At 38.8% G+C, this 27,638-nt stretch overlaps 1 long non-coding RNA gene across 1 annotated transcript; it reads left to right on the top strand.

Annotated features, from left to right (window-relative positions):
- The first annotated feature begins 8 nt into the window (after positions 1-8).
- Positions 9-27,638, top strand: LOC112656265 (uncharacterized). Its single transcript, XR_007406239.1, has 6 exons — positions 9-1,807; positions 13,360-13,428; positions 15,133-15,305; positions 19,460-19,594; positions 20,799-20,982; positions 26,749-27,638. It is a non-coding gene; the product is annotated as an uncharacterized LOC112656265 (long non-coding RNA).

Here is a 27,638-nt window from a genome sequence, read left to right as displayed (position 1 = left end):
GGCTTGGACCATCCCAGGGAAATGTACTTGGACAGTACACTGAGTTAATGTCAATTATTTCAGCTCTTAGCCTACTGGCAGCCACTCACCCCCACCCCTCACCCTCACCCCTCAACCCATGTCAGGCAGCTTGCGTGTGTTCTCCTGGAGCACCTTTTACACAGCTAGTGACAGTCCAGGTGAGTAAACAAGGATCCTGGCCTCTGAACATCAGGGATCTTGTGAGGACTGCTGCTTCTGAGCTCAGAGCTGCAAAGATGGATGGATGGATGGCTACTGTCATTGCAAATCCCTCTACGCCTTGTCCAAAGTGCCTTCCAGAGGACTTAAAGAGCCAACTTCCTTTCCTCCTGTATATTTTTTTCTGTCCTGTCTTGGGAGCCAGACATCAAAGACTAAGACATTCATAAGCAAATGCATATACAGGGGAAATAAGAAAGTCACTGCAAGCCCAGGACAAGGTGCACACTTAGAAGAGACTACAGCTGACCCCACAGACTGATCTGCACAGAGAGCCCGCAACCAACAAACAAATTAATAAAACAGCAAAACTTGGAAAAGGACAAAAATGTGACTTCCATATTCACATTATTAGATTCAAATGTCAGTTTTTCAGCAACAACAAAAACCAAAAAGTATACAAAAGAAGAAGAAACTATGGCACATTGAAAGAAAAAACATCAACAAATCTGTCCCTGAAAAAGATCTGTCCCTGAAAAGGATCAGCTACACAGAGACTTTAAAACAACAGTCTTAGTTAAGGGGGCTGAGGAGCTGAAGGAAGATATGGAGAAAGGCAAGCAAATGTTGTGTGGACAAAATGGAAATATAAGAAGACAGAAAGCCTGATATGCAACCTTTATTAGAAAGATTCAAAGGCAGATTTGAGCATGCAAAAGAAAGAATCCATCAACTTGAAGTTAAAACAATGGAAATCACCAAGGCTGAGGAACAACAAGGGAAAAGATTGAGGAAAATATAAAAGGGAACAGAACCGAAGGGATCTGGAGACCATCAAGTAGCACAACGGGTGCATTGTGGGGGCCCCAGAAGGAGGGCAAAGGGCAGAAGGGATATTTGAGGAAATAATGACTGAAATAATGTATTTTATGAAACATATGAATATAAATAAGCTCATGAATCTCGAAGTAAAATGAACTCAGAGACTCAGAGACTCACACTGACATGCATTATATTCATTTTCTTTCTTTCTTTTTTTTTTTTTTTGAGAGAGAGAGAGAGAGAGAGAGAGAGAGAGAGAGAGAGAGTAGGGAGGTGAGGAGAGGCCAAGGGAAAGAGAATTTTAAACAGGCTCTATCCTCAGTGTGGAGCCCAGTGGGCTCGATCTCATGACCCTGAGCCTAGATCAAGAGTCTGATGCTTAACTGACTGAGCCACCCAGGAACCCCTCATTATACTCACTTTTAAAAACCAAGGGAAAAAAAGACAGAATTTTGAAAGAAACAAGAGAAGCGATTACATACAAAATATCCTCAATACAATCATCAATAGATTTCTTATCACAAAGTTGAGAGACCAGAAGGTCATAGACTAGTATAATAAAAATACTAAAATAGATAGATAGGCAGATAAAATTGTCAACAAAGAATCCTCTTTCTGGAAAAATTGTCTTTCAAAGGTGAGGAAGGAATGAAGACATTCCAGGATAAAGGAAAGCTTAGGGAAAGTATTACCACTGGATCTGCCTCATATGAAAGGGAGTCCTGCAGGTCAAAATGAAAAGACACTGAATGATAACTCAAAGTTATATAAACAAATGAAGATCACAGTAAAGGTGAAGACACAGGTAAATACAAAAGCCAGTGTTATTTTAAGTTTTGACTCCTTTTCTGTTTGTTTTACATGATTTAAGAGACTGACACATTTAAAAAAAAACATAGTAAAAATATTACTGTAACGTTGGTTTGTAACTCCATCCTGTTTTCTCCATAAATTCAGAGACTAACACAATTAACGTAATTCTTTGTGTTTTGAGACACACAATGCATAAAGACTTTTGTGACAGCAATATCAAAAGAGCTATAAAGGAGTAGAGCTTCATATGTTATCAAAGTTAAGCTGGTATAAATCTGAATGCTATAATTTTAGGATATTAAATATAATTGCCATGAAACCACAAAAGATACAGTTATAGAATTTACACAAAGGATATTTGAAAGGAGTTCAAGTATTTATTGACAAAGAAATAAGCTAAATACAAAAAACTGATGATATTCCAAGAAATAAATGACCAAAGGGGGTTGGTAAAAGCAATAAGGCACACAGTAAACAAATAACAAATGATAGAAGTGGCTCCTTATCAGTGATTATGCTAGATGTAAATAGATTAACTCTGATCAAAAATCAGAGGTAAATAAACAAAGATTAAAACAAAATATGATAACCTACCTATGTGCTATGAGACACTCGAATTAGATCTAATGACACAGATTAAAAATAAAAAGGACAGAAAGAAAATAAAATAAATAAGATATTTTACATTAATAGTAACAAAAAGGGAGCAGGGGTAGCCATACTAATATTAATCAAAATAGATTTTAAGTCAAAAAGTAAGAGATAATTATATGTAATATATATGTAACAATTATAAACATTTACTCACCTAATAACAAACCTCATGTGTGTGTGTGTGTGTGAGAGAAAATTGATGGAATTGAGATGAGAAGTCAATATTTCCACAATAGTAGTTGGAGACTTCAATATCCCACTCTCAATAATGGACAGGCCAGAAAAAAGGAGGAAATAAACGACATGAATAATACAATAAACTAACTAGATTTAAGATATATACAGACCACTGTGTGCCAAAACAACAGACTACAAGCTAGTCTAATACATTTGGAAAAATTTCCAGGTTAGGTCATACATTGGGCCAAAAAGAAGTCACAATAGAGTAAATAGAAATATGAAATATCAGGAAAATTCACAAATTGATGGAGTGGAAAGTAAACAATACTTCCTGTATTATTGTGTTATTCAATTCCTTTATTTCCTTATTTCTCTTTTTATCTGGTTGTTCTATCCATTATTAAGAGTGTTTTTTTTTTCTAAGATTTTATTTATTTATTCATGAGAGACAGAAAGAGGCAGAGACACAGGCAGAGCGAGAATCAGGCTTCCTGTGGGGAGTCTGATACAGGACTCAATCCTAGGACCCCGGGATCATGCCCTGAGCCAAAGGCAGATGCTCAATCACTGAGCCACCCAGGTGTACCAAAAGTTAGATACTGAACCAGTGGATCAAAGAATAAATCAAAAGGGAAATTAGAAATCACTTTAAAAAAAAAACAGTAATACAGTATACTGGAACTATAGGACACAGAAAAAAATGATGCTAAGGGAGAAACACATAGCTTAAAAAAGCTTACATTAAATAAACAAGAATGATCAGGGCACCTGGGTGGCTCAGTTAGTTAAGTATCTGGCTCTTAATTTCAGCTCAGTTCATGGCCTCAGGATTGAGATATGAAGCCCCACATTGGGCTCCCTACTCAGCACAGTTTGCTTGAGATTCTCTCTCTCCCTCTGCACCTCCCCCTGCTTGCTCTCTCTCTCGAATAAATAAGTCTTAAAAAAACAAGAATGATCTCAAAACAATATAACATAGCTTAAACTAGATAAAGAGCAAATTAAATTCAAAGTTAACAGAAGGAAGTAATAGATTAGAGCAGAGATAAAGCAAATGGAGAACAGAAAGAGACAGAAAAATCAACAAAACCAACACTGATTCTTTGAAAAGATTAATAAAGCATTTTTTTTAAGATTTTGTTTATTTGAGAGAGGGAAAGACATACGACAAACTAGGGGCAGGGGTGAGGGAGAAAGAGAAGCAGACTCCCCACTGAGTAGGGAACCCAATGTGGGGCTCTTTCCAAGACCCTAGTATCATGACCTTAGCCATAAGCAGATGTTTGAGCCACTCAGGCGTCACAAAAATTAATAAATCCTTAGCAAAGTTGACTGAAAAGAGGATTCAAAGTACTGAAATCAGAAAGGAAATTAGGACATTAAAACTGATATTACAGAAATGAAGAGGATTATAAGTGCATACTCTAATTGTATGCCAATAAATCATACAATCTGGATGAAATACACACATTTCTAGAAACACAAAACTAACCAAAAATAAATCACAAGGAAATAGAAAAATCTGAATAGACCTGTAGCTAATAAGGACAATTAATCATAATCAAAACTTCTAGCAGTGGAAAGTCCTAGACCTGATAGCTTTACTGGTAGACTCTACCAAACATGTAGGAGAGAATTAACTCCAGTTTTAATTCTCATATTTTTAAAATAAATACTAACAATAACAACAATAATAGAAAGGAAGGACTATTTCCTAATTCATTCTTTAAGGCCAATATTAATTATTCTGATATAGAAACCAAACTAAAACACTATAAGAACAAAATACAGACAAACATGAACACTGATCCAAAAATCCTCAGCATAATACTAGCAAACAATAATAACCAGAATATTAAAGGGATTATACAGCATGAGCAAATTAAATTTATTTGTGGAATGCAAGGATATTTCAAATAAAAATAGATCAATGTAATACACATCAAGAGAATGAAAGACAGAAATCAAAGGATTATCTTAATTGATGCCATTTGACAAAGTTCAATATTCTTTTATGATAAAAAGTATTCAACAAACTAGGTACAGAAGGAAACTACCTCAACATATTAAAAGCCATATATGAAAATCCACAGTGATCATCATGCTCAATGCTGAAAGATTTAAAGTACTGCCTCTAAGGTCAGGGACAAGACAAGAAGGCTTGCTTTCACCACTTCTATTCACTATGGCATTAGAAGTTCTAGCTATGATAATTCAGGAAGAAGAAGAAACAAAAGGCATCTAATAATAAGGAAAGAAATAAAAGTGTATCTGTTTACAGGTAATTTATATATAGAAGAATCTATTCAACAAAAAATATGAGGCCAAAGTCAACCACCAAAAATAAGTTGCATTTATATACACTAACAATGAACAATCTGTAAAGAACTTATACAATGAAAAGTATAAAAAAAACTGCTGAAAGAGATTAAAGAAGACATAAATAAATAGAAAGACATCTCATGTTCATGGATTGGAAGACTTAGTCTTATTGACATGTCAATACTACCCAAAGTGATGTACAGATTTAGTGCAATCCCTGTACAAATCTCAATGATATATTTTTTACAGAAACAGAAAAATTTAGAAGATTTCTTCACAAAAATATAATTAAGAACATGCATGCAAATTTTTGCATGTAAACATCCAGGGTCTCTTGTATCTCTAAGAGTTAGGGGACCTGAGACTAAGAATCATTGCATGAAACCAATTAAATGGCAGTTTTACAAGAATGTTGCTTTTTCTCAGAAACCATATTTGCTCTTTTGATAATGTCCTGATGATGATATAATAATATTATATCAATATATATTGATATATATCAATATATAATATACTCAATATAACTAATAATATTATATCAATATATATTGAGATATATCAATATCTCAATATTATTATATAATATCCATCATGATGATCACAAGGGCATCATGGGTATCTGGCAAGCGAGAGAAGTTCTGGGCCGGGGTGGCTGTAACTTAGGGTAGTTTACTCCTGAACTGAGATTAACGTCAGTAACATAGGTCCTCACCTAAACCATCCAGGTCTTCTCACCTATAAGCGAAGTGGTTTCATTCATCTCGAGGCCGTATTTCTGAGCAATACTTGCCTGTGGTGCTATCATGACATTTACAACTCTAACCAGATTACCCACAGAGCACTGCAGGTAATTTATGACTCGTGTGTCTCCAGAACCATCCATGTGCTGGGGAAAGAGGGTGAGGGTCCCATACATTATCCCTCACCCTCTCTACGCTCACACTACCCACTTTGGAGTCCTATTGTGACGATCCCAGAAACACCTGAACACACTATTAAAGCTCAAAACACTATTTAATGATAACGAATAATATTACCACTTGCATATTGTGTAGTGTCTTCCACAGCCCCGACTGTGGTTTGCAGATTTTTTTCCCCATCTAACCTTGAGAAATGCCTTATGAGCTAGTGTGGAAATCTCCATTTTACAAAGTTATGAGCCCCAGATTGCTGAGGTGCCCTGTTGATGAATTACAGACATGGGACGTGAGCTAATACCAATATCCTTTCACTATTCACTCTAAGATATTATTGGCACTATCCTATAAAGAAATACAGAAAATTAGATTCTATTTTTAAAAGTAGAATCAAATCCAGTGCCTTCAAGATATTGCCTCTACATTATAATATTTGTGATTTTGAGCCACAATTAGCAAATGGGATACGGTGAGGAAGAGTTTCTTTCCTATCAACTTGAACATACCATTTGAAAACTTTCTTAAACTAATTAAAGTTCTTTCAATAAGATGATTTGTGACTTTAAACCCTGCTCAAGGTTTTTTGAATAGCTCATTAGTTAAGTTCTTTCTAAACTGCCTCTAAATGGTATCTCACAGAAGAGGTTTACGGAGTCAGGTGTTTGGTTTTGTGCCACAGCTCAAGGCACAAAATTCTCACTCTCAGCCAACATCACTCGTGTACACCCCCTTCCATAGTGCGGAGTCAAGGCTAGAGAACATTCCTCCCCTTTGTGAGAACATCTCAAGCAGAGGTGACCACTGAATGCACACACCCAAGGACCTGCTGCCCGAGGAAAAGTTAAGTTTCTACTCCGCTGAGACACTCAAGTCTCGGTGTTCACTGCAGCGGGGTATGCGAGTTACCAAATACAGCTGTTCAATTCTTAAAATTATCTCCTAATTATAAAAATATATATATTTATATTCACAATGTTCATCAGCAAAATCTGCCTTTGCAATCGCATTTCTGGATAGTAACGTGGCCCACTCTCCACACTTAAAAAGAAGTCCTCAAAGAATAAATATGTGTCAACGTTTTTTTTTTTTTTTTTTTTTTTTAATTACAGCATTTAAGCCCAGGCAGTCCAGGCAAAAGACAGACTGAAAAATGGAACAAGACAGAAAATGCAGAAACTCACATGTATTAACGACAATGCAGTTGAAAAATATGTGGTTTTCTGCCCCAATTAATTGCATTAGATCTTTCTGCTATCTCTATGAAAATGTTTTATTTTATTTTTAAAGATTTTATTTATTTATGAGAGACACAGAGAGAGAGGCAGAGACACAGGCAGAGGGAGAAGCAGGCTCCCTCTGGGGAGCCTGATGTGGGACTCGATCCCAGGACCCCAGGATCATGGCCTGAGCTGGAGGCAGACACTCAACCACTGAGCCACCCAGGCATCCCTGGTGCCCAATTTGATTAATTGTCATAAGAAGGCTGATTAAAACCATAACAGGGTATCTCTAAGGCCTCACCACAGAGGCTTGAAGGAAGCCGCAGGGATATCCAAGGACTGGATCTCTTTCCGAGAATGTAGAGCTTGGTCATGTCACCCTGGGTACCATCTTCATGGTCGACCTAAGCAGCACACACACATTGCCTGGGACCCAGCAGGTCCCCCCCTTGCATATACTACACACAGGTGCAAAGAGAAGATCACAGAAACAGAGGCATAAGGATGTTCATAGAAACACTCATTAAAATATCTCAAACCAGAAAAAACCCAAGTGGGCGGCAACAGTAAAAAGATGAAGGAATGTGGAATTCAGACAATACTACTACCCAGTGATAAAATGAATGTTCTTCAACGATAGCCCAAATCATGGAGGAATCCCAAAACCATGTGGAGTAAAATAAGCCATTCACAAAATAGGACATTCTGTGATTTCATAAAGTTCAGAAATAGATGCTGCTATTCTAGGGTGTTGGAAGTCTGAAGAGTGGCTACCCTTGGTGTGGTAAACTGAGGCAAGGTAAGGTTGAAGGGTGCTTCCTGGTGACAGTGTTTCTTTTATCTGCCGCTACTGGTTATCGACGTTCACCTTATAAATTTTCATCGTCATGGACCTTTGTGTTCTTGTATTAAACAGAAAGTAAAAATAGTCAAATGCTACAAAAAAAAAAAAAAAAAAATCAGCCAGCCATGATTCTGTTGTGTGGTTTCATCCGAATTTGTAATCTGTGACATTCATATTCTAAGCACAAAGTTCAGAAATTTGATAAGCCTCTTCTAACGGTATTTTTCATTACATACAACCTTAGTGTTTACTGTGCTATGATTTGATTTTAAAAGTCTCCAAATAACCTAAGATAAAGGGATATTTGATAGGTGCCAACCATCGAAAATAGTTTCAAATGTATGAGCAATAATGTTTCTGCAAATGAGATAATAAAAGATAAAACGATGTAGGGAATATGTGCACCTCATCAACAGAACATTAGCTAAACTATCGAAGGCACAGGAGACATTTATTTATTTTTTAAACCATCAAGCCTTAGTATAGGACCGATGGGAGCCAGAGGAAGTGATATTTTATCACAGATGAAAAGACCCAGAGACAGTAACAGAGAAATAGGCTTATTGGGGAAACTGAGGTACAGGATGACATGACCTGAGCCAAAATCAGGAATTGGATGCTCAACTGATGGAGCCCCCAGGCGCCCCAGTAATGGCATCTTAAAGTCAAGTTCTAATAAGAGTGCTGGGCACTCACTCACTCTCCCTTCCCCCTGCTTGCATCATTCCCTCTGAAGGAACCCACAGCCATGTCATGAGCCGCTCTATGGAAGGCCCATGCGGTGAGGACCTGCGGCCTCCTGCCAACAGTTCTGTGGGTGGGCGTGGAAGTGGAACCCCTAAGCCAGGTCAGGCCTTCAGATGATTGCAGCATTGGCTGACTGTTTAACTGCAAACTGGTGAGAGGCTATTCTATCCCGTAGGGGCTCCCTTCCTACCCCCTGATCAGCCAAAAGTAGGCCGAAGTATGCTTTTCCTATCTTCACTGGAAATGCATGCAACATTTATTTTTATTTTTTTTTAAGATTTTATTTATTCATGAGAGACACAGAGAGAGGCAGAGACGCAGGCAGAGGGAGAAGCAGGCTCCATGTAGGGAGCCTAATACGGGACTCGATCCCAGGACCCCAGGATTACGCCCTGGGCCGAAGGCAGGTGCTAAACCGCTGAGCCACCCAGGCTTCCCCAACATTTTTTTAATTATGTTTTTAAAAATGGGGTAACAGTTACAATAATCGATCCACAAAATAAAACATAAGTAATCCTAATACTACTGACTCGCTTTTACCTTTATTTGTGGGCTAATCATAAGCATTAGAGACAATTGCTTTAAAACTACATGAAATGTTGATGAAGCCATTCACATTCCTCTCCCTGATAATAAAGTGCTTCCTTTCTAGACAGGAGATAAGGCACGACGCGTATATGGTCATCAGACATCTCACGCAGACCTAAGAGATTTCTCTTAGCAAACTTCCATAAGCTGTCACACTCTTGCAAGCTGACTATAATAAGCTGAGAATATTTCAAAACAGGAGCTAATCAATCCTTTCTCATGGTGCATAAGCATCGCTAACCCGGTTGTTTATTAGATTCCGACATCATGATCCTTAATAACAACAGTGATCTCAGAAGTTGCGTATTGCCATCTTTTGAGTCCTGTAGCTCAGATGCCAACCCTAGTCTCTAGCACCTGGCACCTCTGCAGCTGGCACAGCAGTAGAGACCTCAATGCAGAATTTGACACTTAAAAAAAAAAAAATCCAAGGATACACCCATGCTCTTCAAAGTGTTTTCCTATGGTTTTTGCTGTGTGTTGCTGTATCTCTCATTTGATTCTATAAAAATTTCATAGGGGAGTTCGTGGGGCGGGGGGGGTTACTTTCGACATTGTGCATTTCTGCGTGTCTCTCTCCTGTCTGGAATCAGGAGGACCTTGGAAAAGGCAGCTGTCTGTGTCCCTCTGTCCCAGGCCACTGGCTTTCTTATCTCCTCTCCACCTCCCTTCCTCCACACTCATATAGAGTTGGTCACTGGAGCTTTAATATTCTTAACCTTCTAAGAAAAGTTTAATAGTGTTCACTATTTCTTCCAAATACAGGGTTTCCTAAATAGTGATTCAAGCATAAAACTCTTGATAAGTAAAGATTAAATCTATGTGGGGCGCCTGGCTCAGTTGGTTAGGTGTCTGCCTTTGGCTCAGGTCATGATCTCAGGGTCCTGGGATCGAGTCCTGTGTTGGGCTCCCTGCTCCTCTCTCTCCCTCTGCCTCTCCCTCTGCTCATGCTCATTCTCTCTCTTTCCCAAATAAATTTAAAATAAAAAAAAAAGATTAAGTCTCCTTAATGTCTTTGTTTTCTGTTAGTTATGACTTACAGTTGAATATTACAGATGTTTATTCGATACAGGGCAAAACACCTCAGAAATCGTATCATGAGCAAAAAATACAAAACATTCCTTTTCTCTTCTGAATAGATCTCATTTTTGTCAATAGCTCCATATAAATAAGAGCAAGGAATAAATTTTAAAAGTTCAAATCATATCATTTTATGCTAAATTAAAAAAAAATGTCAACAGTATTGTCCTGACATACGCATGCGTGCACACACACGTAAGTTACAAACACACACAACCTCCTCCAATTTGGCATATTTACAAATTAAAAATGACTACCTTTAAGAAGTTCTGCAGTCGATTTCCTTAGAAATTACCTTAACTCACCCTGGAAGCCTAAGAAACTCTAAAACTCTGTGTGATCTTAAAATATGTCCGCGTTTAGTATTGATTGCTCTATCTGCAGAACAGATAGCTCTCAGAATCACTCAGAAAGGCCCGTGTCTGCTGGAGTATACAGTCTGAATTCTAAAAGGTATTTGCCATTATTTATAATTTGTGGAATGGATAGCTAATAATATCTGTAATCTTGGTAGTTCTGAGAATAATACTATAGTCTACACAGTAAGACTTAATCAGTATTGGCTGAAAGCCCTGTAAGTACGTATAATGTGCCCTTTCCACTGCTATGAATAACTCTAAGAAAATGTCACTATTTCACATTTGGATCAGGTGTAGTGCTCACTGAATGCTTTACTGAGACCGTACGAATGTGATACTTCTACGTAGGCAACGACAGGATGCTTAAGGATGATGTGTGTTGAGATCATTAATTAGGAAGCAGACAGATGTTGGTATCCTGGGGAGTTTACATAAAACTCCCATGTATTACTTGTGATACAGCTTGGACGGGTCCTCAACTCACTTTTGAGAGGAAGGAACCACCAGAGGAACATCACAGACATGCCTGTGGTCGGAAGGTCACACACCCTTCCCTTCGTCCCAGGGTCATTTTCAAGACCTGTTATGTCACAAGACCTGTTATGTCATCAGATTTGCGTGTATCCACAGTGTTGTTAGATAATTAGTGATGGAACCTCATCAATGAAATCGAGTAGGAGTTATTGACACAGAAACTTCTCAACGCTTGGCATACTCCCCAGGAGGAAACCCAGCTCTTCAACTAATATGTAAAATTGTTCATAATGCAGGTACCATGGCTCTCCACTCACTTGTAGGGGCAATTTCCCTTCTATCAAGCAGCTGGCTCTCTACATCAACTGGTTCCAATAAAATTAAAAGATGCCCTAGGTCTCTGTAAGTAACAGAGCCACCTAACACATGGAAATTGATAAGGTGTATATGGAATATCTAGAGTAGGCAGACCAGATGGTATTTGTACAATGCAAAAAAAAAAAAAAAAAAAAGTGGTGACGCTGAGAAGAGCATTTCTTGGGCAGGACAGTGGAGCATATGAAATAGTGTTTCGCTTTGCACGGCGTCAAATCTCCGACAACAGACCAGACTACACACGAACTAGAAGCATAACATAGAATATACCAGAAGATGCTATAATTTATCCTTTTTTCCAAGTAGATTCATTCCCAAATCTTTAATTTTTGATTCCTATAAATTTAAAAGTCAACAGCCCCGTTCCACTCAGACCTCTTCCACTGCAGCGTGAAATCATTTCATCTCTTACTGTACTGATTGCACGGTTATGCCCTGTATCTAGAATGACCACAGCAATGGGCATCCGGTTGTGTACAATTTGCAGAGTTAAAGGAGGAATATCAATAATTACATCAGAACAACAGGTGTAAACAGGGCCTGTCCTGAGACTGAGACATATGGCTATCCCAATGAACCAGGTTTCTCTTTGGATAGGAATCAAAATGCTCAAATACTGCCAACAGTTTGAGAAATATCAGGGACCAGCCATCAAATGATACGGGCACAACGGGGTGTGATCAGAGGAAAAACTTAGATATTCTAAATGTTTGCTGTGTTGTAGGCCGTGATACCCACTTGTGGGGAAAGTTTGCAAATAACCAAAGAACCTCAGAAATGAATGCTTTTCCTTAAATCTCATGCAAATGAAGCTTCCCTTTGTCCTTTTAAAGTAAACAAGGGGACACAGAGGCCGTCACATAATCACTAAATTACAAAGAACAGATGTGAGCCATTTGCGGGTAAATGTGCATGCTGGCAGAGAGGAAACAAGATAAAACAGCACGCGCTGAACCAACCAGATTGGCTTTTGAATGACTCATACATGTGTGATTACTAAAGACAGCAACAAAAATAAAACTGTTCACTTGACTAAGGCTAATATACTTTAGTTACTTTAAATTAGCTGCTAATTATGCCATCTTCTGTGCCACACATCCCTTTTTTGACAGCCAAATAGAAATGCACCTTTTCAGAAATTATAGGAGCAAAGACCACCACTGGTTCCCTTGGGGTAGGTCATTACTGGTTTTGTGACCAACTGTTCTTATGGATCAATGCGTGCTTTCCTAAATCATATAATTTTTTTTTGTATTCAGAATCACTTCTATAGCTCATACTCATAATTAATGGTATATTTAGTGATCTTTACAAATCTCTTAGTTTGATGTATTTTTTTATTATTATTATTTTTTGGAAATAAAGCAGGGAAGGATATTATCTTTGAAGTAAGTACAACTTAAAGGCAGAATTGCTGACCAACCTCCGTTCCCCATCCTTATTCCCACACCCACTGCATTCCAGTTCACACCACCTCCAACCTGCAGCCCATCAACAGGCTCGTTCCCCTGAGGTTGCTTCTCAGCACGCCAAATAGAAAACATGGGCCTTGGTCTTAAATTATGTCATCACTTTATGAGTGTAAACATGTATATGTTACAAGAGATAATAGTTAAGTCTGTATTTATTACAGAGACTACACGCTATGTGATTTCGGGGCAGAGAGAGGGCTTTCCAAAGTTTCATTTGAATTTCAGCAGTGGAGCAAAATCAGGGTTCAGCCAAAATGATAACAAGGGCTCACTTGGCAAAACCCCCTAACTTTTCCCACTGCTTCTCTCCAGCCACCAGGGCCTTGTGAAGATGCCCCATCTGACACACCATCCCAGAAGCTCAGTCTTCTCCAAACAACTGTGAGTACTGCACAGGAAATGGATTTAAGCAAAATTGAGAAGAGATGCTAATGGGGGTTATATACCCTCCAAGGGAAACCATGAAGTATTTTTTATGTAAGCACCTTGCTAGATGAGTGTTCCCTAAAACACACCTTAAAAGTACTGCTCCAGGGGCACCTGGGTGGCTCGCATGGTGGAGCATCTGCCTTCAGGTCAGGTCATGACCCCAGGGTCCTGGGATCGAGTCCCGCATTGGGCTCCCTGCTCAGTGGTGAGTCTCCTTCTCCCTCTCTGCTCCTCCCCAACCCTCTCCATCTCTCAAATTAATAAAATCTTTAAAAAAAAAAAGCACTGATCTATAGTTTCTCCAAATCAGAAAGGCTCTCTCCTGTTCATGTCTAGAGGACATCAGGGGAAAGAAAATTTAAGTTAGTGCATGGTAGTGAGACTACACCATGATAAGTATGTTTTAGTAGCTTTTCTGAGCCTAGTCCTGAGCTAGACAGTAAGATTCAAAACACAATACAGGGTGACTGACCTCAAGAAATTCTTAGTTCAGTGAGGTTACTGTGTTTCTCCTCTAAGCCAATAAAACTAGGTCTTTTTTAAAGAGATATTTTGAAAGCAATGTCATTCATAAAAGGGAATTTGACAGATGAAATACGGTAATATTTAGTTTGGACACACGAGAACGTATTTGATTCTTTTTTAAAAAAAATATTTTATTTATTTGAGACAGCAGGCCTGCCAGCAAGCACGGGGTAGAGAGGGAGAGGGGGAGGATCTCAAGCTGACTCCCTGCTGAGCAGGGAGCACCATGTGGGGATCAATCCCATGACCCTGAGATCATGACCTGAGCCAAAACCAAGAGGAGGATGCTCAACCAACTGAGCCACCCAGATGCTCCTTCATTCTTTTCTGTTTTTCTGACCTTCAAGATCTAAAGTCCTCACGGGAACTAGGAGAGACATTGGTGTTTCTCTAATTCCCTCATAAGCATCCAATTCCACTCACATTTGTATCAAGAAATATTTGTAATTGCAAATAAACCAAATTGAAAACAATCAGAAAAATAAACCTTTATTAGAGCAAATGTGCATGGTAAATAAAGCTAGTCTTATTACTTTTCCATTTGTGATGCCTATAAACAGAGAAATGACAGAACACTAGAACTGTAATATCTGGTAAAAATCTTTTATGAAAGGAGTACTATCCCTCAAGTAAGACTTTTCCTTACTTTTGGCACCGGACAAACTCCCAGACTAAAGTCAAATCAAAGTCAGGATTTAGACTGACCTTCCCATGGTGACGAATCTAAAGTTCTCTCATGCATGATGCCTATAAAATTAAGTTTCTGGACATTTAATTTAAATTAAATTTAGCAAGCAAGCAGTTTTTGAGCACATTTCATATGCAAAGCATGATGATGTCAAGCATTGCCAGAAAAATAGAGATAAAAATTCTGTTGAGGTGTGAGTCTTAAAAAAAAATACCATATAAAATACACGTTAAAATATCAAAGCCATATTGATAAAAATGCTATTTTTCCATACAAAGGGTTTTGTTCATTGCAGTAGCACAAAAGATTATTTACTTATTTTAAAGGCAATCTAGTATAGCTGAAAGAAATGGTATTGGTTATACAATCTTCATCTCATATAAAATAATGTGATTTTTGTGGTTTCCTTTTTAATGTTTCTTGACTCGTTTTCCTATTCGCAGAAATTGAGCAGCACATTCAGCTCACCAGAATTACCAAGTTAAGCTTTCAACAAATACTTATCTACTAAAGTCAGAAAGACATACAAGACTATCTGTGTCCATTAATTGCTCCATTCCTCTGCAAAGTTTAAGGAAATATGGGAGGGCACTGTGTTACATAGCATGATGCAAGGGTAAGACAATCTTATCTTTATTGATCTTATCGGAGTTGAAAAAATAAACATGTGCCACATTAAAATGTGAATAAATACTATACAGGAAGTTCTGGTTTTTATGGGATGGTAATCATCTCACCCAGGATTCTGTGTTTTATGGGGACTTAGCAATAAAAACTGCATCTACCTTGGGACTAAGAAATTAGCCAAGTGAAGATGTAGGAGATGGTCAAGGAAGCAGATCCTCAGTACTGAGCAGGGTGATTCTTTTTGCTATGCACCCCAGTCCCTGACCCCCTGAGTTCAAAACTGGCCTCATTTACATTAACGATCAAAAGTAACACAAGAAAAAAGAAAAAAAAAAAGTGAAACAACAATCATGGAGCACCAGGGTGGCTCAGGAGGCTAAGCCTCCGAGTCTCGATTTTGGCTCAGGTCTTGATCTCAGGGTCTTGAGATCAAGCTCCATAGTTGGCTCTGCATTCAGTGGGGGGTTTGCTTGAGATTCCCTCTCCCTGCTCCCTCTGCCCCTCCCCCCCTGCACTTGCATGTGCCCGCTCTAGCTCTAAAATAAATCTTTAAGGGCAGCTGGGGTGGCTCAGCGGTTTGGTGCCACCTTCAGCCCAGAGCGTGACCCTGGCGTCCCGGGATCGAGTCCCACATCGGGCTCCCTGCATGGAGCCTGCTTCTCCCTCTGCCTGGGTCTCTGCCTCTCTCTGTCTCTCTCTCTCTCTCTGTCTCTCATGAATAAATAAAAAAAATCTTTAAAAATAAATAAATAAATCTTTAAGAATAAATAAATAAAAATAAACATAAATCTACCTGCCCCACTTGCAAATTTTCCTAGAGGGGATAAACCTCACCAGAGTAGCCAACAGTCGCAAATGCCCAGAGGTATGAATGCAGCACGCCTGGGAAACAGCAAGCAATCTGTACACAACACGCATCGCCTCAGTGATCATCAGAATCTCCTGGAAACACTACAATGTTACATTACACTACTGTTGTTGTAGGACTCTGTCTTCATAATGTAAAAAAAAAAAAAAAACTGGATAGATTTCCTCCAGGACAGAACACTCTACTCACATTCATCTCATCTACATTCACTCCCAAGACTTAATAAACACTAGGAACACACAATACTCCTTGTGAGAGCTTTGAAACGTTACCCGGATATAAGGAAACACATTTTGGAGAAGAGTTTATCACCTACATGATATCAGTTTTGATAGACAGTACTTATCAACAGCATTTACAAAGGTGATTGCAAGTTGGGAAAGCTTGAGAGGAGGCTCTACCTGTAAAAAGGAAGGGTTTCTGTGAATTTGCAAAATGGGAGGGTCTCCAGGGGCTTATCAATGTTCTAGCAAGAACCAGTAACTTGGAGATCGCAGCAACCCTCCCAGGCAGGTAGGCAGAGAGTCAAATACGTGTCTTGGGGATTCATCAGAGGAAGGAATAACTTTGTGCTGTCAGGAGCAAAAGCTCCATCCTTGAGGGGTGATGTGTTGGACCTTCAACAATTTGGATAGACGACCATTCCAGATGGGAGTAACATTTGCCACAGAAGGCCCAGGATTTCTTTAGTCACAATGAAGTCAACTGGTTAGCTGGAACAGGTCTTTCTATTGGGGGAAAATCTAGTGGTAGATTGAGAACAGGATTCCTCCTATAAATGGGAAATGGAAGTTGGGACATGCACTAAACACGGAAGCATAGACTTTCATGGTGGTTACATAAACACTGAGCGTGAGTGTGGCCAGAATGTACTAAAACAAGGAAGGCCAGAACAGGTAGGGATCGAGGACAGAGGGTCACCCATGGTTATCTATGTTGCTGAGGAGAGGACCAGAGAGGACCTCAGGTAATCTTGTGGATTAACTGCAGCTGATGACAAGCAGCATCTACTCGAGAGGGGCCAACCCCAGACAAGGAAACCACTTACAGGTCCATATGGATTTCATCTCAAATTCATAAATAAAGAAAAGATGTACCTGTATATGCAAGAAAACAAGATTCTGCTCAGTCACTACCATAAATACCAAAAGGGATGAGGGGGCTGTAATATTTTAATCATTAATTTATTTTTGAAATGCCGGAGTGCCACGCTCGTTGAAGAAATGGAGGGAGAGGAAGGATGGCCGGTACATGGCACCTAACTGGCATGCCACAACTTTGTAGAAGCTTAATTAACAAAAAAAAAAAAAAAAAAAAAAAAGAATAAATGAACTGAGAATTCATCTGACCCATAATATAAAGATACCATAGAAGGGAAGCTCTATGAAGTGTACTCCTAGTTAATCACTACGATGAACCATGTTAACATCTGCACAAAGGCTGGACTCCGAGTACCAGCTAACAATCTTCTGTCGTCCCATCTGTGGCCTGTAAGGCCGTTTTCCCATCCTCATCGCCATATAGAAGTTGGGTTGCTTACGCACAGGTTATTTATTTATTTATTTATTTATTTATTTATTTATTTATTTTTTTTACGCACAGGTTATTTAAAGCAGGCAAATGACTTCTTTTGATATTGACTTTGGTGTCAAAGTCAGTTTTGGGGTGTGCCACAGAAAGGGCTAAGGCATAATGGTTTTGGTTTTCCTCCACCAAAAAGCATGGACTATGTGGCCGCTTTTCCAGTGCGTGTGCTCGAAAGGTGCCAAATCTCATTAAGGAAGAATAAAACATAGATGGTCCGGGATTGATGTTTAAGAAGAGTTCTAAGTGAAGAATTCTATGATTAAAATTAGTCAAAACTAGTGATACCTACAATATAGGATGTTGTTATAATGAATTGTGACTTCCTGAGACAGTCACATCATCACCATTGGTCTTTACTTTCTTTCTTTAAAAAATATATTTATTTATTCATGACAGACACAAAGAGAGAGAGAGAGGCAGAGACACAGGCAGAGGGAGAAGCAGGCTCCCTATAGGGAGCCCAATGTGGACTCGATCCCAGGACCCCGAAGTCACACCCTGAGTCAAAGACAGACAGTCGACCACTGAACCGCCCAGGTGCCCTGATCTTTACTTTCCTTCCTTCTTTTTTTTTAAATTGGAGTTCAATTTGCCAAAATATAGCATAACACCCAGTGGTCTTTACTTTCAACCATGTTTCCCATAACCCTCGTGTACCCAAGTTTTTCTAAAATTCCCATGTTAAATTTTGTCTGCATCATCACTATTTCTACATAGAAAACTCCTGTCACAACATCTAACATCTTGTTCTTTTAATCTCTAAATGCAGAGGGGAGGTTTTTTTTTTTTTTTTTTCCTCTCCACCTAATTAACATATTCGACATTAACATTTGCCCTTGAAAATGACACCCAAAGTAATGGAAAGAAAATTTAATGAACACCAGTAAAATAGGAATAGAAGCTTTTGATTTTTTTTTTAAAACTACAGTCCTTTACGTGAAACTTAGAAAAGTAAGTAACATTCAAAAGTAACATGGAAATAATTATAATAGTTTTTAAAAGTGTAGCTTGAAGTAGAAGGCTTTAGCTCTAAAGAAGCAATATCACATTTTAAGTCTATATTTATCAAATTGAGATCATGGCTGTTACACACTTGCATTCCTTAGGCAGTTATTAAAAACGGTAACAGTTTACAGATAATTATTTCCTAAGATTTGAAGTTTTCATCTTTGCTGCCCTTTATCTAGAAGTCTTACTCAAAATGACATCTGATAGTGTATGGAACTCTGCAGACAACCAAGTACCATGTAGAAAAATAAAATCAATCTTTAATTCTCTACTTCTTATAAGAAAATTCACTATTTAATTAGATAAATGATAAGTATGTTACCCACCGGACTTGCAGGATTTTGAGCCATGCTACTATGAGAAAATTGGACATAAAAAGAGCTCTTGCCCTTGGCTTCTCAGGTGCCACCGTGTACGGAAGGTGATTCTTTTTGGCTTCTATTTAAGCTTATCTCTCTGTCCTTGGTTTTTAAAGCAAAGCTTCCTTTCCACAAGGGGCAGGGATGTTTCATCTGGCGTTTGACTTACAGTATCTGAATCATGTTCCACTTCTATTTGCCAGAGACTCTCAATTTTAGCGTTGATTACTCAGAGAAGAAGGTATGTAATACTCCTGCATGACCTTTCAGTAATTAATATTTTAATTTTTTTGGCTTTTTTTCAACTATACTTTCCTACAGGCTCAAGATTCCAAATTCGATATCACTCTTCTTGTTCTTGGGGAGACAATGTACCCGTTAATGGATTCTTCAAATAAAATTGGAAATAACACCAGAAAATATAGGCCCTGTCTAAAAATGGGTTAAACATTTCAGGTACATTATTCATCAAAATTAGTGGCTTCAGATTTAGCAAGTAGGTCAAAATGAGGCATTAACACTTTATTTGGTGGGATGTGAATAGTAGAAACTTCTAAGGCTCAAAGTTAAATATTTGCTTCTTGGCCTAAGATTATTCACCTATTAAAAAAAAAAAAAAAAAGCTAACTGTTTAGCCAAATTTTAAAAGAACATTCTTTCCGAATAGTAAGACATTTAAGTGTTTAAATGATGAAGAAACACCACCAGTATGAACACTTCACTCATCTACAAGAGTGTCACAGCTGCAAATGCTCTGAACCTCACAGTAAGTTTTCTCTTTTTTTTTTTTTTTTTTTTAATATTTTATATATTCATTTGAGAGAAAGAGAGAGCAGAGGGACAGAGGGAGAGGGAGAAGCAGGCTCCTCCCTGAGCAGGAAGCCTGACTTGGGACTCAATCCCAGGATCATGACCTGAGCTGAAGGCAGACACTTAACCAACCGAGCCACCCAGGTGCCCAGTTTTCCCTCATTTCAAAAGACAGACTGGAAATCCTGTCACCAGGAGACTGCAGTACACCCCAGGCCTGGGATGTCACATCCTCAAGGCAATTTTGTGACAGCAAAGAGAGGGAAGCATTATTCTGTAAACATTTTCTTTGCTATGGGTTATAAGGATTTTATTTTCTACATTATATTGCCTCTACTGAAGAACAGAGGAGGGCTGTATTTCAAATTTTAACACGTTAAAATAAGTTATTCACTAACTCGTAGTCTGGAAAGGAAAACAGGTCTTCTTGAGGTTTATCTTTGAAACAGGATCACTTTGGTTTGCATAAACTTTTCTATGCAAGATAGCCTACTACTGCTATGTTTCCAAATCTCCATAAAAGACTACAGAACAGGGGATCCCTGGGTGGCTCAGTGGTTTAGCACCTCCTTCAGCCCAGGGCCTGATCCTGGAGACCTGGGTTCGAGTCCCACATCAGGCTCCCTGCATGGGGCCTGCTTCTCCCTCTGCCTGTGTCTCTGCCTCTCTCTGTGTCTCTCATGAATGAATAAATAAAATCTTAAAAAAAAAAAAAGACTATACAACAAAGCATTCCTCTCATATGCATTCAATCACTACATTGAGCTCCTGGCGGTCGGTACGCCTTGGTTTACCTTGGACTAACTTGATTAGTATGACTAATCAATATTCTCATATGCTGTTATTGTAGCATCCTTTCTGAAGCATCTACTGTGAAAGACACTATCCCAGTGACTGGCAGGGGTTTTCAAAAGGAGGTAGACATCAAACCTGTCTTCAAGCAGCTTATAGAACATACTTGAAAATGAGACAAATACCTAAGCAGCTATCAGAAGGGAGAAAAATCAACGGCCCCGGGAATTCAGAAGAAAGAGGTCAGTATTGCAATTCAATGTAATTCTCAGACTTTGTTCTGTGCATGTTGTGAGGCAGGAATAAATCTCTCTTTAAAGGAAACTCCACGTTTGAAACACTACTTCACTTAGCAAAGGAGTTAAAGGCAGTTGCTTAACTTTCCATGGACTGATTTTTTTTTTTCCCCATTTTTGGTAAAGGCTCAGAGGCCAAAGTACCAATATCAGAAAAGGAACTGAATGATAGCAAGGAAGCCTAGTATATAACTTTTACCTCCCATTTATATAGCTAAGTTGTTTTAAATTCAGTCCTCTAAACCAGATTGTTGGGATCCCTGGGTGGCGCAGTGGTTTAGCGCCTGCCTTTGGCCCAGGGCACGATCCTGGAGACACGGGATCAAATCCCACGTCGGGCTCCCGGTACATGGAGCCTGCTTCTCCCTCTGCCTGTGTCTTTGCCTCTCTCTCTCTCTCTCTCTCTCTCTCACTGTGTGCCTATCATAAATAAATTTTAAAAAAAATTAAAAAAAATAAGTAAATAAACCGGATCGTTAGTGAAAATGTTCACATATTTTTAAATTTAGCCATGTTTTAAGATTTTATTAACAGATATGGACATTGGGGCAAAATTATTGGCTTAGAAGTATATGTATATATTATACTTTTCATATTAAAGTATGTTTTAGGGGCCCCTGGGTGGCTCAGTTGGTTATGTGTCTGCCTTTGGCTTAGGTCATGATCTCAGGGTCCTGGGATCGAGTCCCGCATTGGGCTTCCTGCTCAGCGGGGAGTCTGCTTCTCCCCCTCCCTCTGCCCCTGCTGCTGCTTCTGTTCTAAAATAAATCCTTTTAAAAATAAATAATAAACTATCATGTTTTAATTGGGGAAAACCAGTAATACTAATGGTCCTGATAATTAGAAACTAAACCAGTATAGCCTAAAAGTCAACACAATATTAGAAATATTTTAGGAAAGGAATGAAAGTATATCTGTAACCATTTGTTTCTGGAATGAAACACAACGCTTTCATCAATTCCATAGCTGTAGACAGCATTGAGTGAATGGATGAAACGACCAGAACTGCAATCCATGAGCTTGGCCAAATGAGGTGTAACCACCTATAGACCAGCACCTGCCCTTTGAACAGATGTAAAACGATCATCTATGTATTCTGTCCATCCATTACCTATGCAGATGTCTTTGGGTTTGGGTCATAATCTCTTATAAAGAGAACTGCAAATGTAACACAGCACATCCCATAGACTCTCTGATCCACCCTTCCAGGCTCCAGGATCAGCACTTAAGATGCAGATTATTTTCTAGCTCAATGCATGTTACGCGTTCTGAGACTTCCGTAAGTTGTGCTATGGATGAAAGTTTGCTGACTTCAGCTTTCTTAGATGGTTTGTTTTTGCTCTTATATGGAACTCTTCAGTGTTCTAAAATCTGTTTATATCCACTTTCCTCTTCCTGGTACTTATTTTCATTATCTTTTCTCATTTCTAGCCAAAGGACACATTAATTATATTAAATATCAAAATAAAATTATACTCTCTCACCTATATTTTTCTGGCTTTCTTAAAGCTTTCAGGATATTTATTCCAATAATAGGTGAATCATTTTGTTCCTAAAACTTCAGAATTGTTTTTGGCCTTTGCTCACTAGCAAAAACATTGAACTGTGGAGACTGTGTCTGTCTCCCTGTGGATTGTTCATCACTCAGATAGGCTGAAAGTCAAAGTACAAGAGAAATAGAAGTCTCCCTCCCCAAGTCCTGCCTGCCTGTCTCTTATTCCTATTTTTCTCTCTCCTTCCCAATATCCCATCACCTCTTCCTCCTGAATCTACTCTACCAATTCTTAAAAAAAGAAAAAATAATAAACATTTTTTTGGGGACACTGTAAAAATATTAACTTATTTGTTCATTGCCCTACTCAGTTGTTGTGATGTTTTGGAGAAACAGTCACTTGGGCCTATTTTTTAGAACAAAACCTTAACAAACATCAGAGTGCCAGGCACAGGTACTCAACCATGTGAGATGATGTCATATGCGCTGATACATGTGAAGGTGATATGATGTCATGTATGTTCATACATGTAAAGAGGAGATGGTATCATGTATATTCATATGTGTGAAGGTGAGATGGTGTCGTGTTCATACATGTGAAGGTGAGATGATGTCTATTAATGTTTTAATCAAGAAAACAAATCTTCACTTGTTGATTGAACATTTCTGTCATCTGTCCACATCAAGCATCTACATTCCATACAATGGAATATTCCTGAGCCATTAGAAATGACAAATACCCACCATTTGCTTCGACATGGATGGAACTGGAGGGTATTATGCTGAGTGAAATAAATTGATTGAAAAAGGACAAACATTATATGGTCTCATTCATTTGGGGAATATAAAAATTAGTGAAAGGGAATAAAGGGGAAAGGAGAGAAAATGAGTGAAAATATCAGTGAGGGTGACAAAACATGAGAGACACCTAACTCTGGGAAATGAACAAGGGGTGGTGGAAAGGGAGGTGGGGGGGGGTTGGGGTGACTGGGTGATGGGCACTGAGGGCGGCACTTGGCGGGATGAGCACTGGGTATTATGCTAAATGTTGGCAAATTGAACTCCAATAAAAAAATTTTAAAAAAAGAGCCTACATTCCCCCTACAGATAGAATAGTAAAGAATCCCTCCATTGGCACCCTAAGGCACTTGGTGAGTATAGATGCTTTCCTCAATGTGATTATTCTCCTAAAGTTCTCCTGTAGATGTCCTAACAGTCTAAAGGTCTGGAACCAAGGTTAAGAAGACAATTTAATGAAAAGGTAAAAACAAAGAAGGAGAAAGTTGACTATATGTGTGAAAAAGCAATACATGTGAAATATATTGTTTGAATTTAGTATTAGGCATTTTGTATTTATAAACTTAATAAATTGTGACTTATCCAGTACATAGTAAATTGCACTTCACAAATGTCAGTTCATTTAATACTTTTAAAAACACTACTTCACGTAGGAGCACATTAACACAGAGATAAGTAATTTTCCCAAGACTGTATAGCTAAATAATTATCAAAAGTATAGGTCAAACCCACGTAGTAGGACTCCAAAATCTCACCCTTAAATCCTATACTGACCTACAATTGCCTTGGTCCTTACTGTTTGAAAACAGGGAGTGTAGCTTGGCTTTCTGAAAGGTTAGTTCCCATGTGTGCAGCAGTGCTAATGAGTTTATTACAGAAAAACGGGGAAAATTAGGAAGCACCCAAAGCAATCTACACAGCCAGTTCAATTCCTATAAATACCAACAGCATTTTCACAGAACTAGAACACTACTAAAATTTGTATGGAATTATAAAAGACCTCAAAAAAAAAATCTTAAGAAAGAAAAAGCTTGAGGGATCACAATCCCATATTTCAAGATATAGTACAAAGCAACAGTCAACAAAACAGTGTGGTATTAGCATGATAATAGACACATAAATCAATGGAACAGAGAGTCCAGAAATAAACCCACTATTATATGGTCAATTGATATATGCCACAGGAGGCATGAATATACAACGGGGAAAACACAGTCTTTAATAAATGGTGTTTGGCAAAAGAATGAAACTGGACCACTTTCTCAGATCATGCACAAAAATAAAATCAAATGGATTACAAACTTAAATGTGAGCCATGAAACCATAAAAATCCTAGAAGAGAGCAAGGGCAGTAATTTCTTTGACACTGGCCAAAGCAACATATTTCTAGATAGGTCTCCCCAGGCAAGAAAAACAATAGCAAACAAACTATTGATACTGCACCAAAATAAAAAAGCTTTTGCACAGTGAGGAAGGACAAAATCAACAAAAGAAAAGGTGACCTACTGAAGGGGAGAAGATAAATGCAAATGACATACCGATAAGGAGCTCCTACCCAAAATATAGAAAGAACTACAACTCAACACCAAATCAATCAACCCATCAAATCAATCAACCAACCAAACAATAAATAAATAATCTGATTAAAAACAGGCAGCAGAGGAGGGGGCGCCTCGGTGGCTCAGTCGGTGAAGCATCTGACTTTGGCTCAGGTCATGATCGAGCACTGTGTTAGGCTCCTCCCTGGGCGTGGAGCCTGCTTAAGATTATTTCTCTGCCTCTCCCCCAACCCATCCCTGGGTCATGCTCTCTGACACACACACACACACACACACACACACACACACACACACACACTAGTTTTGTTTTGTTTTCTTAAAGGGGAAAACAATAGAAAACACAGCCCTAATTTTGTTCCCTTTGGCTGGTGAACATCAGACTTCCCATACTGTTTCTATCACAGAAGGCAGTCGTTCTAGAAGAGCTAAGAGTGTTGACAGCAAAGAAAAAGCAATAACCACCCAAGAACAAAGCACTGTAAATGTCGGCTAAGCAACCAAGGAAAGTCAGTAACTTATTGCCAAAAGAGGATAAAAGAAGTGAGACAGAGATAGGCTGGTGCAAACTCTTAGAGAAAAGTGACTCTAATCAGAACTTGTGCCCATACAAAAAAAAATAAACGCATGCCCATTACCCTCAATCTGTCAACTTCTCATGAAATGACAGGCATGGTACGGAGGCAGGAAGAATTATAGAGTGAGTGCTTATTGTTGCAGTTGTCCAAATACTCAGTGGCCAATAACAGATTAAAATAACCCTAAAAATATATAGGGAAATTCAAAAAAAAAATATATGTGAACAAATTGGTTTGAGGCCACAGTTTAAAGAGTTTAAGAGCTCTCTGATACTACAAGCCAGATGATAACTAATAAAGGAGTTAAGCAGAATAATAGTCTCCATAGGAACCTGGGAGTATATTACATTACAGGAAAAAAGAGAATTAAGGTCTGTTCATCAGCAGACGTGAACGCAGAGAGATTATCCTGTACTGTCCTGATGGGCCCCAAACAATTATGGGGGTACTACTGACAAGTGGATGAGGAAAACAGAGAGGGGGCCAGAGCCACGCAGCGTGAGAAGTACTCTCTCTACCCACCTCTGCTGGCTCTGAAGACAGAGGATGGATAGGGATTCTCAGCTAGAGTGTCCAGAGATGCACACAGCCCAGCTGATGTCTTGCTGTGAACCCAATGAAACCTACGTCAGACTGTTTCCTGTGCAACTCCTAGGAAACAGATCTGTGTCATTTAAGCTAAGTTTCTGGAAATCTGTAGAAAATTCAGGTGGTGGCCATGAATCTCTCTGTAGGACCTGCATCCTGGTGCTGGGAGTACTGACAAGGAAATCAGGTCCATGGCACCGTGAGCTGGAGTCAGCTGTGGAGAAGAGGAGGAGCTCCTTCGCCACTCTTCATAGGTTGTCCTTGGGCTCGGAAGCAGCCGCCTCAATCTCTGTGATGCTCACAGTCACTTACATTACTGTGCCTTGATCCCCATTTCCTGTTGCCCTGAACTACTTCTTATAGTTGAAAACACACCAGATTGGGCTAAGGTAACTGGAGCCCATGTCACTCCCTCTTGTGTTGGAGAACCCAGACGTTTATGTCCATAGGTAACTTGGAGTAAACGTGCTTGCGAGAGCACACAAAAAACCACATCCAAGAATATACACAATTATGTGTTAACCACGTGCCGTAATTGCAAATGTAAGAGAATACAAGTACCGGTTATTACATAAAAAAGCATTAAGAAAGCAGAATGTTTCATATTCCCAGTGCATTAGATAGATAAAATGGCTCCTTAATAGGTAATAAATGGGTATCACATGATAATCCAATGACTTGCTTTCATTTCTTGCAAAAGCCTGCCTGTGGAAAGAGTCTGAGGTCAGTCGTGGACTGCATTGTTCGACTCACCACCTACGCCCTTCGGGAGTGTGGCCACGATTTTGAGAAGATATGAAACTCTTCTGATTTTGAAGAAAACCATGTCCCAAAAGTTTAAACTGAGACTCCCTCCTAACATTCCACCAGCGTATGGTATGATCTGATATATTGTAGCTTACTTTGTAAAAATTTAATATACTGATGTTTTAAGATTCAACCTCAAGGGCGCCTGGGTGGCTCAGCTGGTTGAACATCGACTCTTGATTTCAGCTCAGGTCATGTCCTCAGGGGGGGTGGGATCGAGCCCCATGTGGGTTCCACATTGAGCTCCATGCTCGGTGCGGGGGGAGTCTGCTTGAGATTTTCTCTCCCTCTGCACCCCCCCACCCCGCTCATGCACAGGTGCATGCTTTCTCTAAAAAATAAATCGTTAAAAACAAAACAAAATTTAACCTCAAAGGCAGGCTATGAAATACTCAAGCTGTAACTATCTCAAATGAAAACTCTCAACTTGTGGTTGATTATAAATGAAATTTTAAATACCCATATTCTGATGGAGAAACGAATCATTATTGCCCAATGAATTTGACTTGAATTATCTAATTTTTGGTAAGAAGTAAATAAATATCTCTTCCCTGTCTGTTTTCCTTTCTCTTAGCCCTCTCTTGTCTTCTTTAGGTTTAGCTTATTGAACAATCTAAGAAAATATTCAAACTTTTTTTTTTCTTTAAAATATTGCCTTAAAAAAATAAAAAATAAAATAAAATAAAGTATTGCCTTGTCACTGCTTGTGACACATTTTATAAGGAATACTGGCCATATGGCAAGTTCTTAACACTTGCATTTAGAAAAAAGAACAAAATATAA

This window comes from Canis lupus, chromosome 26, assembly GCF_003254725.2.
Source record: "Canis lupus dingo isolate Sandy chromosome 26, ASM325472v2, whole genome shotgun sequence".
NCBI classification, from domain to species: Eukaryota; Metazoa; Chordata; class Mammalia; order Carnivora; family Canidae; genus Canis; species Canis lupus.
Note: the sequence above shows the minus strand (reverse complement) of the source record. Positions and strands in the feature narration are given on the sequence as shown.